Raw genomic sequence first — 14,394 nt, 5'->3', positions numbered from 1 at the left:
GGTTCAATGTTAGTGGCATCTGCATGAGAAAGGCTAGTTGGTTTCTTTCAGTTACCCCTAAGCATACCTGGGATTGGGATCCGCAGTGTACTTGGCCATGTCAATATTTGGAAAAATATTTTTCAGGCAGAGGAAACACGAAGTCCTAGGATCTGAAGTGAGGGCATGCTTATCATGTTGAAGGAATGGTCCAGAGGCTGGCTGGAATACAGAGTGAGGAGGACAAGTAGGATACGGAGTCAGAGGCAACGATGGGGACTGGAGACTACATCAGCTTTCCAGCTCACTCCTGCCTTGCTGCTGCTGCTGCTGATGATGATGCTAAGTCGCTTCAGTCATGTCCGACTCTGTGCGACCCTATAGACGGCAGCCCACCAGCCTCCTCCAGGCTTTTCCAGACTGGGCTCTTGGTTTCTTTGGCGATTCAGTTCCCTCAAACCTGAATAGGCCTCTGATCTTTTTGCTTCTGGGCAGTTTTGAGTTTTGTAACCATATTCAAAGTTCTTTCCTAGACATAGTTGTTAAGTCTGCTTTGTGTTTTTACCTCCTTCTTCCCATGCTTTTCCTTTTTCAAGTGAATGGTGGCTACCTTGATGCCGTCACAAAAAACAGGCTCAGGTAAGAAGGATGGACACCAACCACCACCCTCAATCTGATTTTTTTCTTTTTTTTTTAATTGAAGTCTGGTTGATTTACAATGTTGTGTTAGTTTCAAGTATACAGCAAAGTGATTCAGTTAGACATGTATATATATATTCAGATTCTTTTCCCTTATGCGAATGTGCTCAGTCATATCTGACTCTTTGCTACCCCATGGACTGTAGCCCTCCAGGCTCCTCTGTCCAGGGGATTTTCCAATTAAGAATACTGGATTGGGTTGCCATTTCCTCCCCCAGGGGATTTTCCCAACCTGGGGAATGAACAGGTGGATTCTTTACCACTGAACCACCAGGGAAGCTCTTTTCCTGTATAGGTTATTATAAAACATTGACTATAGTTCCCTGTGCAATACAGTAGGTCCTTGCTGGTTATCTCTTTCAAACTCAGTCTGATTTTTGCTTCAGGGCAGAGTCCCTCTGTTTAACTGAGGAGTCTTTTCTTTTTTTTTTAACCTGAGGAGTCTTAATGTGCCTCGTGTCAAGTGCTTAAGCAGTCCCTAAGCTGGGGCCTGGTGGCTGACACGATTGCAGCTGTTAGGCTGGGGAGAGATAATGAGGCCAAATGCATTTAGATTATATATTGCAGAGACCACATAGGCGAAATCAGCGTGGTCTCTGCTCCCCACGTCCCTCGTCCCACAGCATCATACTGAACAAGAGGAGCCAAATGACTGAATACCAGCGTGCTAAGTCGTTTTGCTGGGGGGAGGCCAATTCTAAACTACAGTCAAGCAGTTTTCTAGATAGCCATGGAAGTTGGCAGCTGTAGCCTGGCGGGTAGTGGGGTGGGTAGAAAGGGTTGTCCTCCCCAGAACAAGGGAGGTGGGTGAGAAATGGCCTTGTGGCAGTCTGCCACAAGATAGTGAGGGGAAACTGCCTTGCAGCAGCTCCCTGTCCTTATCTCCCTTTGTTCCAGGAGGAATCACAGAGCCTTCTGCCAAGTCTGGTCAGAGTACCGACAAGCCCTGCTTCTGTGACCTATATGGAGATATGCAAGGCCACCAGCGTGTCCTGATACAGCTTGTCCCTTACACTCTGTTGCACAAAGCCTCTTTCAGTCTTTTCTCTTGTTGTTGGGGATTCAAAAGTAGGCAGCTTTTCTAACTTTGTGTTCCCCAATTTTTTCCCTCTTTTCCATTTTGTCATTGAATCTGCCAATTCTGGCCTGAGCTTTTCATTTTCTTGGAAAAATACCTTGTTAAACACACCAAGGAACCATCAATACACACTATTAACACTTCCTTCTATCCTCTTTCCCTAAAGCCATTGGCTCAGTCACGTGTAGAATCATCATTGTGGCATGTCAGCTCTTAGTTGCGGCACGTGGGATCTTTAGGTGGCATGCAGAATCTACTTCCCTGGCCAGAGATTGAACCTGGGCTTCCTGCATTGGGAGCTTGGAATCCTAACCACTGGACCACCAGAGATATCCCCTGACGTCTTTTTTAATATAGATGTTACCTTGATCAAGCCTTTCACACCATTTAATAAAACTCTCCATCTTTCTATTGGAGAAGGCAATGGCACGCCACTCCAGTACTCTTGCCTGGAAAATCCCATGGACGGAGAAGCCTGGTAGGCTGCAGTCCACGGGGTCGCTAGGAGTCGGACTTGACTTAGTGACTTCCTCTTCAATTTTCACTTTCATGCATTGGAGAAGGAAATGGCAACCCACTCCAGTGTCCTTGCCTGGAGAATCCCAGGGACGGGGGAGCCTGGTGGGCTGCCATCTATGGGGTCACACAGAGTTGGACACGACAGAAGCGACTTAGCAGCAGCAGCAGCAACCAAGGTCATCCATAGCGTAAGGTACAGAGGCATCTCTGTTGCAGCAAGCTGGAAACATTGTAGCAAGCTGGAAAGCTACAAGCTTGCCTTGGAGCAAGGCAAGAACATGTAGGAGTATGCTTCACTTCAGTTCAGTTCAGTTCAGTGGCTCAGTCATGTCCTACTCTTTGCAAGCATGAATCACAGTACGCCAGGCCTCTCTGTCCATGACAAACTCCCGGAGTTCACTCAAGTTCATGTCCATCAAGTCGGTGATGCCATCCAGCCATCTCATCCTCTGTCGTCCCCTTCTCCTCCTGCCCCCAATCCCTCCCAGCATCAGGGTCTTTTCCAACGAGTCAACTCTTCGCATGAGGTGGCCAAAGTATTGGAGTTTCAGCTTCAGCATCAGCCCCTCCAATGAACACCCAGGACTGATCTCCTTTAGGATGGACTGGTTGCATCTCCTTGCAGTCCAAGGGACTCTCAAGAGTCTTCTCCAACACCACAGTTCAAAAGCATCAATTCTTCGGCACTCAGCTTTCTTCACAGTCCAACTCTCACATCCATACATGACCACTGGAAAAACCATAGCCTTGACTAGACGGACCTTTGTTGGCAAAGTAATATCTCTATTTTTCAATATGCTGTCTAGGTTGGTCATAACTTTTCTTCCAAGGAGTAAGCGTCTTTTAATTTCATGGCTGCAGTCAGCATCTGCAGTGATTTTGGAGCCCCCAAAATAAAGTCTGACACTGTTTCCACTGTTTCCCCATCTATGTCCCATGAAGTGATGGGACCAGATGCCATGATCTTCGTTTTCTGAATGTTGAGCTTTAGGCCAACTTTTTCATTCCTCTTTCACTTTCATCAAGAGGCTCTTTAGTTCCTCTTCACTTTCTCCCATAAGGGTGGTGTCATCTGCATATCTGAGGTTATTGATATTTCCCCCGGCAATCTTGATTCCATCTTATGCTTCTTCCAGCCCAGCGTTTCTCATGATGTACTCTGCATATAAGTTAAATAGGCAGGGTGACAATATACAGCCTTGACGTACTCCTTTTTCTATTTGGAACCAGTCAGTTGTTCCATGTCCAGTTCTAACTGTTGCTTCCTGACCTGCATATAGGTTTCTCAAGAGGCAGGTCAGGTGGTCTGGTATTCCCATCTCTTTCAGAATTTTCCACAGTTTATTGTGATCCACACAGTCAAAGGCTTTGGCATAGTCAATAAAGCAGAAATAGATGTTTTTCTGGAACTCTCTTGCTTTTTCCATGATCCAGAGGATGTTGGCAATTTGATCTCTGGTTCCTCTGCCTTTTCTAAAACCAGCTTGAACATCTGGAAGTTCACAGTTCATGTACTGCTGAAGCCTGGCTTCCAGAATTTTGCGCATTACTTTACTAGTGTGTAAGTGCAATTGTGCGGTAGTTTGAGCATTCTTTGGCATTGCATTTCTTTGGGATTGGAATGAAAACTGACCTTTTCCAGTTCTGTGGCCACTGCTGAGTTTTCCAAAGTTGCTGGCATATTGAGTGCCGCACTTTCACAGCATCATCTTTCAGGATTTGAAATAGCTCAACTGGAATTCCATCACCTCCACTTAGCTTTGTTCGTAGTGATGCTTTCTAAGGCCCACTTGACTTCACATTCCAGGATGTCTGGCTCTAGGTGAGTGATCACACCATCATGATTATTTGGGTTGGGAAGCTCTTTTTTGTACAGTTCTTCTGTGTATTCTTGCCACCTCTTCTTAATATTTGCTGCTTCTGTTAAGTCCATACCATTTCTGTCCTTTATTGAGCCCATCCTTGCATGAAATGTTCCCTTGGTATCTCTAATTTTTCTTGAAGAGATCTCTAGTCTTTCCCATTCTGTTGTTTTCCTCTATTTCTTTGCATTGATTGCTGACGAAGGCTTTCTTATCTCTCCTTGCTATTCTTTGGAACTCTGCATTCAGACGCTTATATCTTTCCTTTTCTCCTTTGCTTTTCGCTTCTCATCTTTTTACAGCTATTTGTAAGTCCTCCTCAGACAGCCATTTTGCTTTTTTGCATTTCTTTTCCATGGGGATGGTCTTGATCCCTGTCTCCTGTACAATGTCACGAACCTCCGTCCATGGTTCCTCAGGCTCTCTGTCTATCAGATCTAGTCCCTTACATCTATTTCTCACTTCCACTGTATAATCATAAGGGATTTAATTTAGGTAATACCTGAATAGTCTAGTGGTTTCCCCCACTTTCTTCAATTTAAGTCTGAATTTGGCAATAAGGAGTTCATAATCTGAGCCACAGTCAGCTCCTGGTCTTGTTTTTGCTGACTGTATAGAGCTTCTCCATCTTTGGCTGCAAAGAATATAATCAATCTGATTTCAGTGTTGACCATCTAGTGATGTCCATATGTAGAGTCTTCTCTCCTGTTGTTGGAAGAGGGTGTTTGCTATGACCAGTGCATTCTCTTGGCAAAGCTCTATTAGCCTTTGCCCTGCTTCATTCTGTACGCCAAGGCCAAATTTGCCTGATCCCCCAGGTGTTTCTTGACTTCCTACTTTTGCATTCCAGTCCCCTATAATGAAAAGGACATCTTTTTTGGGTATTAGTTCTAAAAGGTCTTGTAGGTCAGAGTTGGACACGACTGAAGTGACTTAGCAGCAGTAGCTGCAACCAAGGTCATCCATAGGGTCAAGTACAGAGCCATCTCTGTTGTAGCAAGCTGGAAATGTTGTAGCAAGCTGGAAAGATACAAGCTTGCCTTGGAGCAAAGCACAAACATGTAGGAGTATGCTTGGGAGGTTATTTATAAGGACAGACTGAAAGTAGCACATGCAGTTTGTTCTCACATTCCTTAGCTATCATTTCATTGCCTGGCCATACCTAATTGCAAAAGAGGCTTGGGAAATGTGTCCCCAGGAAGACACAGAAAACCTGGATTAGGTTAGCAGCTATCCATCTCTGTCAAGGGGTGCTGTGGAAAAGTGTATTCGCAGTGTGAGGGTTGTGAGAAGTGGCTGAATTCTGGGTTTATATTGAAGGTAGAGACATCAGAGGAGAAGGCAATGGCACCCCACTCCAGTACTCTTGCCTGGAAAATCCCATGGATGGAGGAGCCTGGTGAGCTGCAGTCCATGGGGTCGCTAAGAGTCGGACACGACTGAGCGACTTCACTTTCACTTTTCACTTTCATGCATTGGAGAAGGAAATGGCAACCCACTCCAGTGTCCTTGCCTGGAGAATCCCAGGGACGGGGGAGCCTGGTGGGCTGCTGTCTATGGGGTCGCACAGAGTCGGACACGACTGAAGCGACTTAGCAGCAGCAGCAGCAGCAACAGCAGAGACATCAGAATTTGTTGATGCTAAGATTTGGGTCTTGAATAATTTGGAAGAATAGGTTGACTGTAAAAGACTATTGAGAACTCAGTTTTGACCAATGTGATCTTTCGGGTGCCTTTGAAGCTTCCTTGTGGAGACATTAGAAAGGCAGTTGGATATGCAGGTTTTACAGTTCAAAGGAGGGCCCTCAGGCCCTAGATGGTATCTAAAGCCATTGGACAACACTAATGGCAGCACTGTATGTACAAATAATACTACACAAATTTCATTCATTCCATAAAGTCCATATTTTCACCTTTTTGAGATTGGAATATATGTCAAAACACTCAATCCAGTCTTCAATGACTATGACTGATGGTGTTATCTTTCCTTGGTGGTAGTATTTAAAATAATGACGTATCTTACAATTGATAGCACCTCAGATTCAGTGAAATTGTATTTATTAATGGTTGTAAAAACAATGATAATATTAAAAAAAAATTTTTTTTTGGCTGCACTGGGTCTTCGTTGATGCTCACAGGCTTTCTCTAGTTAGGTGAAAGGGGGCTTCTCTAGTGGTGGCTTCTCTTGTTGCAGATCACAGGCTCTAAAGCGTGGGCTCAGTAGTCGTGGCACACAGGTCTAGTTGCCCTGAGGCATGTGCGATCTTCCTGGACCAGGGATCGAACTGGTGTCCCCTGCATTGCAAGGCGGATTCTAAACCACTGGTGGCTCAGATGGTAAAGAATCTGCCTGCAATGGGGGAGACTTGGGTTCAGTCCCTGGGTTGGGAAGATATCCTGGAGAAGGGAATGGCAACCCACTCTTGTATTCTTGCCTGGAGAATTCCATGGACAGAGGAGCCTGGCCGGCTACAGTCCCTGGAGTCGCAAAGCGCTGGACATGACTGAGCAACTAACACTTTCACTTTCCACCAGGGAAGCCCTGATGATAATATTTGGAACACTTAATATTGTGCATCACACAGTGTGCTAAGCCACTTCCATGATTATCTTTATAGTATGGAAATATTCAGAGCACAGACATTGTGGCCTGACTGTGTGGGAGGCCAAATGCTTAATCTACCTGTGCCATGGTTTCCTCATCTCTAAAATAGGATGATAATAGTACCTAAGTTGGGCTTCCCAGATGGTGCCAGTGGTAAAGTGGGCAAGGCAACCCACTCCAGTATTTATGCCTAGGGAATCCCTTGGACAGAGGAGCCTGGTGGACTACATTCCATAGGGTCACAAAGAGTTGGACATGACTGAAGCGACTTAGCATGCACAGTACCTAAGTTATAGGTTTAGTAAGAGAATTAAAGGAATTGATACATGTAAAGTACTTAGAACAGTGCTGAAGTTCATTACTACTTGATAATATTATTGTTGAACCTATGAAAAATACATGTATGCAAAAAATTCATCAAGCTATACTCTTTAGTGCCTTTTACCCAAGTTACCGTATATATTTTATGTCTAAGTAAAAGAGGAAAACAAACCAAACAAAAAAGTTTAGAGAAAGAGATCATCTGTTTTCTAAATAAGAAAAAAATACGTGTACAATGATATTCACTGAAGTATTTTTGTCAGAAATTAATATAGTTACTCCAGCTTTCTTTTTACTAGAGTTACCTTGGTGTATCTTTCTCTATCCCTTCTTTCTCTACCCCTTCCTTTTTTTTTTTTTTTTTTGGCGCACCACACAGCAAATAGGATCTCCATTTCTGAACCAGGAATCAAACCCATGTCCCTGGCAATGGAAGGAGGAGTCTTAATCACTGGAAGTCCTCTAGCCCTTTACTTTTAATTTATCGTTTCAATTTATTTGTCTCTATATTTAAAGCGGGTTTCTTGTAGACAACAATGATTGGGGCTTGTTTTTTTATAATCTACTCTTGACAGTTTTTGTCTTTTATTTGATGTACTTAGAACACTGATGTTTAAAGTGATTACTGATATAGTTGGATTAATATTCCTGTTTTCTAATCATTGTCCTTGTTTGTGTGTGTGTGTGTTTTGTGTGTACGTGTTTGCCTTCTCTTTGCTGCCTTTTGTCTTTTTATGAGATATAACTGTATATAACATTATACTAGCTTCAGGTGTTCAGCATGATTTGTTATGTGTATGTATTGCAAAATGATCACTGCAATAATCTAGTTAACATCTGTCTCCAGACATGGTTACAGCAAAAATTTTTTTCTTGTGATAAGGACTTTTCCTATCTACTCTCCTAGCAACCTTCAAATATTATAATACAGTATTATAAACTATAGTCACCACCCTGTACATTTCATCCCCGTGACTTATTTATTTTATAACTGGAAGTTTGTACCTTTTGATGCACTTCACCAGTTTTGCCCACTTGGCCCCTCCGTCTCTGGCAACCACCAACCTGTTCCTGTATCTATGAGCATGCTTTCATTTTATTTTTTAAAGATTTCACATAGAAGTGAGGGCATACAGTATTTGTCTGTGTCTGTCTGACTTATTTCACTTAGCATAATGTCCTCATGGGCATCCATGTTTTTGCAAATGCCAAGATATCATCCTTTTTTATGGCTGAATTATCCGTTGTATATATCTCACATTTTCTTTATTCATCTGTTGATGGATAGGTTGTCTCCATATCTTGGCTATTGTAAATTATGCTGCAATGAACATGGGAGGGTGCTGCCTTCTCTGGTTTTTAAGTGAACATTTTGTATATGACTCCATTTTCTCTCCTCTCTTAGCATATTGGTTATATATATTTTTAGTGGTTCCCCTAGAGTTTGCAATATATATTTACTAGTTCAGTTCACTTTCAAATAACACTATACCACTTCATGAGTAGTGCTAATACCTTATAATGGAGTATTTTCGATTCCTCCCTCCTGTTCCTTATAGCATCCTGTCATTCATTTCAGTTATGTATTAGCTCTTACACTTATTAAGTATTGCTATTATTGCTGACATTGTTGCTATTATTATTTTGAACAATTGATTTAATTGATTTTTAAATCAATTGAATGATTGATTTAATTCTTAAATCAATTAAGAATAAGAAAAATAAATACCTTATTTTATCTTCATTTATTCCTTTCCTCTTCTTTTTTTTTTTTTTTTTTTGGCCATACCATATGGCTTGTGGGATCTTAGTTCCCTGACCAGAAATAAAACTGAGGCCCATGTCAGTGACAGCTTGGAGTCCTAACCACTGGAAGGCCAGGAAAGCCCCCACTTATTCCTTTTCTAATGTCCTTTCTTTCTTTCTTTTGATCCAAGTTTCTAAATTGTATTATTGTTTTTCTTCTTTCTGAAGAACTTATTTTAACATTTCTTGAAAGGCAGATCTACTGGCAACAAATCCTCTCAATTTTTCTTTGTGTGAGAACGTGTTCATTTTTCTTTTACATTTGAAAGATAATTGACTAGATACCAAGTTCTAGGTTGGTGTTTTTTTCTTTCAACACTTGAAATGATTCACTCAAACCTTCTCTCTTCTTGTTTGCTTGGTTTCTGAAGGAAATTCCAATGTGATTATTATTTTTGCTCTTCTGTAGGTAAGGTTTCTTTATCTCCTCTGGCTTCTTTTAAGATTTTCTCTTCGTCCTTGGCTTTCTACAGTTTCAGTATGCTATGCCTAGGTATAGATTTTTTGGTATTTATCCTGGTTGGTATTCTCTGAGCTCCCTGTATCTGTGGTTTGATGTCTGATGTTTGATGTCATTAATATTGGAAAATACTCAGCAATTGTTAGTTCAAATATTTATTCGTTTCCCTTTTCTCTTTCTTCACCTTCTATTATTCCCATTATGTATACATTATAGCAGCCTGGTGGGCTGCAGTCCATGGGGTCGCACAGAGTCGGACACGACTGAAGCAACTTAGCAGCAGCATACATTATACCATTTATAATTGTGCCTCCTCTTCCAGCTCTTGGATATTCTATCCTGTCTTTTTCATTCTTTTTTTCCTCTTTACATTTCAATTTTAGAAGTTCCCATTAACATATATTCCAACTCACTTATTCTTTTCTGGGGCATGTCCAGTCTACTGATGAAGCCACCAAAGGCACTCATTTCTGTTATAGTGTTTTTTATTTCTAGAAAAATTCTTTTAAATTCTTTCTTAGAGTTTCCAACTCTTTGCTTATGTTATTTGTCTGTTCTTACATGTTGACCATTGTTCCCACCAGAAGTTTTAGGATATTAATCACAGATTTTAAAAAAAATTCCTTGTATGATAATTCTAACATCTTTTCTGTATCTGAATTTTGTTCTGATACTTGCTGTCTCTTGAAACTTTTTGTCTTTTGGTATGCCTTGTAATTTTTGGTCAAAAGTCGGACATGATGTACTGGGAAAAGGAAACTGTAGTAAATGGCCATTTAGTGATGTGGTGGTAATGTGTGGGGGAGGGAGAGCATTCTATAGTTTATGATTAGGTCTTAGTCTTTTTGTGAGCCTGGGTCCTTGAACCGTGACCTTCACAGGTACTTCTCATCCTTTCCCCCTTCTTCATGTTAGGTGAAACAGGAAGGCTGTTGGGGACTGGAGTTGAGTATTTCTCTTACCGTTTGTAAAAGGCTACAGGGACCAACATCCCAGCCCACATCTTTTAGGCTGTAGTGATATCCAAAATAGTTCAGCAATGTGACAAAGTTTCCCTTGGGACTTCCCTGGTGGTCCAGCGGATAAGAATCTGCCTGCCAATGCAGGGGACATGGGTTCAATTCCTGGTCCAGAAAGATTCCACATTCTGTGAGGCAACTGAGCTCACCCACCTAGAGCCTGTGCGGCACAACAAGTCACCACAGTGAGAAACCCGAGTACCACAACTAGAGAGTAACCTCACTCTCCGCAACTAGAGAAAGTTCGCGCAGCAGAGAAGACTCAGCACAGCCAAAACAAAACAAAACAAAACAAAACAAAACAAGTTTCCCTTGAAGGCAGGTCTTTATTAAGGAGAACAGAATACTCTGGGCATATTTCGCAAATGTTATTTTTCCCTCTCCCTGCTGAGAAGTAGAAGGGGATTTTTCTTCAGTCTGCACAAAATATGGTGGAACTCCTAGAGGTAAAACACAGAAAATTATGGGGGCTCTCCTAAGACGGGACACCCCCACCCCCAACCTCGGGTTTTTAGCTCTCTAGTTTTTCCACACTGAATCTCCAGTGATTTATCGATTACAATTTAAGTTTTCCTACCCTGGTACTGGCTCCAGCTGCAGGCTTCTGTTCCAAGGCTTCTGCTCTAGTAAACTGTAATTTTCTGTAATTGCCTGTCTCTCCCACTTGAGGGGCAGTTAACTGTGAGATCTCAATTTTCTGATGTAAAGATTTAAAAGGAGTTGTTGATTTTCAATCTATTTACCTTTCTTCTTGTGAGGATAGGAGTGATGAATTCCAAGCTCCTTACATGCTGGATGGGAAACCGGAACTCAGCATTTTCTTATAGTACCAAAAGATTAAAAACATACCAAATGGATGCATCAATAAATGACTGGCTATCCTTCCCTGGTAGCTCAGCTGGTAAAGAATTTGCCTGCAATGCAGGAGACCTGGGTTCGATTCCTGGGTGGGGAAGAGCCCTTGGAGAAGGGAAAGGCTACCCACTCCAGTATTCTGGCCTGAAGAATTCCATGAACTGTATAGTTCATGGGGTCGCAAAGAGTCGGACATGACTGAGTGACTTTCACTTTCATCCAAATTATGCTGCATCCACCTAATGGAATACTATACAGTCAAGAAACAAAGTCAGCTCTAGAAGTCTTGATATGGAAAGATCTACCAGACATTTGAAGTGAAAAACGCATGATGCAAAAAATAAATAGAATAATAATATTTGCTGAATGTTCTTTGAAGTGAGTTATTATTTTTTTAAAAAAGGGGGTATATATATACAACTATTAATTAAAATAAATAAAGAAAATACAATTTTAAAAGATTAGTGGAAAATACACCAAAATTATAGCAATCACATTTAGCAGGTGGGCCAGGGAGGGAAGGGGCAACATTCTCAGGACAGCCGGCATAGGGGCTTGTGTGTGCTGCAAGCATGTCCAGGAGGTGGGGGTGGTGGTGGTTCAGTTCAGTCACTCAGTCGTGTCCGACTCTTTGTGACCCCAGGGACTGCCGCACGGCCTCCCTGTCCAACATCAACTCCCGGAGTCTACTCAAATACGTGTCCATTGAGTCGGTGATGCCATGCAACCATCTCATCCTCTGTCATCCCCTTCTCCTCCTGCCTTCAATCTTTCCTAGCGTCAGAGTCTTTTCCAATGAGTCAGTTCTTTGCATCAGGTGGCCAAAGTATTGCAGTTTCAGCTTCAACATCAGTCCTTCCAATGAATATTCAGGACTGATTTCCTTTAGGATGGACTAGTTGGATCTCCTTGCAGTCCGAGGGACTCTCAAGAGTCTTCTCCAATGCCACAGTTCAAAAACATCAATTCTTCAGCGCTCAGCCTTCTTTATGGTCCAACTCTCACATCTATATATGACTACTGGAAAAACCATAGCTTTGACTAGACGGACATTTGTTGGCAAAGTAATATCTCTGCTTTTCAATATAGTGTCTAGGTTGGTCATAGCTTTTCTTCCAAGGAGCAAGCGTCTTTTAATTTCATTGGTGCAATCATCATCTGCAGTGATTTGGGGGCCCAAATAAATAAATTTTGTCACTGTTTCCATTGATTCCCCATCTATTTGCCATGAAGTGATGGGACCAGATGCTATGATCTTAGTTTTCTGAATGCTGAGTTTGAAGCCAAGTTTTTCACTCTCCTCTTTCACTTTCATCAAGAGACTCTTTAGTTCTTCTTTGCTTTCTGCCATAACGGTGGTGTCATCTGCTTATCTAAGGTTATTGATATTTCTCCTGGCAATCTTGATTCCAGCTTGTGCTTCACCCAGCCCCGCATTTCATATAATGTACTCTGCATATAAGTTAAATAAGCAGGGTGACAGTATACAGCCTTGACATACTCCTTTTCCTATTTGGAACCGGTCTGTTGTTCCATGTCCAGTTCTAACTGTTGCTCCCTGACCTGCGTACAGATTTCTCAAGAGGCAGGTCAGGTGGTATGGTGTTCTCATTTCTTTAAGAATTTTCCACAGTTTATTGTGATCCATACAGTCAAAGGCTTTGGCATAGTCAACAAAGGAGAAATAGATGTTTTTCTGGAACTCTCTTGCTTTTTCCATTATCCAACGGATGTTGGCAATTTGATCTCTGGTTCCTGTGCCTCTTCTAAATCCAGCTTGAACATCTGTAAGTTCATGGTTCATGTACTGTTGAAGCCTGGCTTGGAGAATTTTGAGCATTACGTTGGTAGCCTGTGAGATGAGTGCAATTGTGCGGTAGTTTGAGCATTCTTTGGCATTGCCTTTCTTTGGGATTGGAATGAAAACTGACCTTTTCCAGTCCTGTGGCCACTGCTGAGTTTTCCAAATTTCCTGGCATATTGAGTACAGCACTTTCACAACATCATGTTTTAGGATTTGAAATAGCTCAACTGGAATTCCATCACCTCCACTAGCTTTGTTCTCAGTGATGCTTCCTAAGTCCCACTTGACTTCGCATTCCAGGATGTCTGGCTCTAGGTTAGTGATCACACTATCGTGATTATCTGGCTCTTTTTCGTACAATTCTTCTGTGTATTCTTGCCACCTCTTCTTAATATCTTCTGCTTCTGTTAGGTCCATACCATTTCTGTCCTTTATTGTGCCCATTATTGCATGAAAATTTCCCTTGGTATCTTTAATTTTCTTGAAGAGATCTCTAGTCTTTCCCATTCTGTTGTTTTCCTCTATTTCTTTGCACTGATCACTGAGGAAGGTTTTCTTTTCTCTCCTTGCTGTTCTTTGAAACTCTGCATTCAAATGGGTATATCTTTCCTTTTCTCCTTTGCCTTTCACTTCTCTTCTTTTCTCAGCTATTTGTAAGCCCTCCTCAGACAACCATTTTGTCTTTTTGCATTTCATTTTCTTGGGGATACTCTTGATCACTGCCTCCTATACAATGCCACAAACCTCTGTCCATAGTTCTTCAGGCACTCTATCAGATCCAATCCCTTGAATTTACTCGTCACTTCCACTGCTAGTCACAAGGGATTTGATTTAGGTCATACCTGAATGGTCTAGTGGTTTTCCCCACTTTCTTCAATTTAAGTCTGAGTTTGGCAATAAGGAATTCATGATCTGAGCCACAGTCAGCTCCCAGTCTTGTTTTTGCTGACTGTATAGGGCTTCTCCATCTTTGGCTGCAAAGAATATAATCAATCTAATTTTGGTATTGATGATCTGGCGATGTCCATGTGTAGAGTCTTCTCTTGTATTGTTGGAAGAGGGTGTTTGCTATGACCAGTGCATTCTCTTGGCAAAACTCTATTAGCCTTTGCCCTGCTTCATTCTGTACTCCAAGGCCAAATTTGCCTGTTACTCAGGTATTTCTTGACTTCCTACTTGCGCATTCTAGTCCCCTATAATGAGAAGGACATCTTTTTTGGGTGGTAGTTCTAGAAGGTCTTGTAGGTCTTCATAGAACTCTTCAACTTCAGCTTCTTCAGCATTACTGGTCAGGGCATAGACTTGGATTACCTTGATATTGAATGGTTTGCCTTGGAAATGAACACAGATCATTCTGTTGTTTTTGAGACTGGGGTAGTTGAGTCGC

The sequence above is a fragment of the Oryx dammah genome, unplaced genomic scaffold (genome assembly GCF_014754425.2).
Source record: "Oryx dammah isolate SB20612 unplaced genomic scaffold, SCBI_Odam_1.1 HiC_scaffold_23, whole genome shotgun sequence".
In the NCBI taxonomy this organism is placed as follows: Eukaryota; Metazoa; Chordata; class Mammalia; order Artiodactyla; family Bovidae; genus Oryx; species Oryx dammah.
The sequence above is the reverse complement of the archived record's forward strand: the minus strand, read 5'-3'. Positions refer to the sequence as shown.